Source organism: Acyrthosiphon pisum, chromosome X, assembly GCF_005508785.2.
Source record: "Acyrthosiphon pisum isolate AL4f chromosome X, pea_aphid_22Mar2018_4r6ur, whole genome shotgun sequence".
Classification (NCBI taxonomy): Eukaryota; Metazoa; Arthropoda; class Insecta; order Hemiptera; family Aphididae; genus Acyrthosiphon; species Acyrthosiphon pisum.
In genome coordinates, this window is record NC_042493.1 from 97,315,870 (window position 1) to 97,317,691 (window position 1,822).

Here is a 1,822-nt window from a genome sequence, read left to right on the forward strand (position 1 = left end):
CCGGAAGTTTAATATATAATAAAAAATTGGACTTATTAAGGCGTATTATTTTAGCGTATGTTAGCGCGTAATTTTAGGAACCACTGGTTTCAATTTCATTGTTAATGTCGCCACATACTGCAGCGGTAGCGGTGGCGGTGGCGACCTTTACCTACGTATTCCGTCCTATTATCTAGAAAGTTTGTTCTATAAATAGAATTGCAATAAAATGAAATAAAATAAATGAAATAAATAGCATTGTTCAAACATCAAATATGAAAGGGTAAAGACATTGCCATTTTGACATGATTTTAACCGAGTGAAATGCTGACCAAAACTTGAATTTTTAATGAATTATAAACCTTTTAGTCAAACACATTATAACCGAATGCAGAATCTACAAAACGGAAAGAGAAAAGTACATGAAAATGTACATCTCTGTCGGTTACATACCGAACGAAATAAAAATATTAATTAAGATTAAATGATCAAGTATACATACTTGTATTTGTATCATTCATGGCTTCATCCTGTGGTCAGCGGCGAAATGGTTAACACGTTCAATGCCGACGTCGGATATGCTCCGACACTGGATACCGACGCGCCTGACATACCTAGTTAGTTGATCATTCTTTCTACGATTCTGCGTAAATACCCTAAAAATGATAAAATAAAGGGGGAGAAATTCATATTCGCATAAGATTATTACTCGCAAACCTAACCTCTTATATTGTACTTATATTATTGATGCGTTTTGTCTGTTCATTGCAAACCATTATTTAAGGTGGTTTATGGCTGGGAAGTGATCTGCGGTGCGGGGGGCGGTAATATTACGTACTCTCAAACAATGCGCATTTAGCCGACGCGAAATATATTATCTCACGTGCGATCGCAGCAGATGAACCTGTGTAAACACCCGAAAGACGATTTAAAACTGGAAACGGGGCCCAAAAGGGCCGGAAATTCTTAAAAAAATGGATATAGTAACGACCATAATGATCATAATAAAATAATGACGACCAGTAGTCATCAGAATATCGAAGCGACTCACAAATCACCTTATCAAAAATAATATAAACACGGTAAACCTTATTATATTATTATTATTTCGTATGGCTTAGGTATAACATTCACGGTTTAACATAATAAAATTCACATAGTATAAAATAGGTACAAGTATTAAAATAGATTAATGAATAAAATATAAAAGATAGCTGATTGATAACAAATTATATAGGTAATACATATATAGGTCTTTATTTAAATCTTTATGTCCAGGGAGTTCAGCCATTGCACTGCATCTGTTGTGGCTTTGTGTAATTCTTTCATTCCTCCTTGGAATCGACGAATAGTACATTCATCAGTAATGTGTGCAGCAGTTTGCTTTCTGTGTCCGCAATTACATCCTGGCGAGTCCCTTAGTCCCCATTTGTGGAGCATGTGTCCTGTTCTTCCGTGTCCCGTTCGAAGTCTATTTAATGCTACCCAATCTCTTCTCGGGAGGTCAGAGCCCGGAACTCCTTCTGTTGGGTTATTGATTAGGTTGAGTTTGTCGGGATTATTGCTTTTCCATTCATTATTCCATTCTGTGTTTATATTGAATTTTCCTGATATTAATTTTTGGGCAATCCTCCAAGTAGGTTTTCTTGATTTTAGCCTTATATTAGGTCCAGTGTTTATGTCGTTTTGAATTGGGAGCATTGTATTCGAGAAGCATTTATTCCACTCTCGTATTAGTGAATTGTATCGATGTAGGTGTGGTGGACATAAGTTACTGAGTACAGGCAGCCAATCTATGGGGGTAGATTTAACCGCTCCAGTGATAATTCTCATAGCAGAGTTG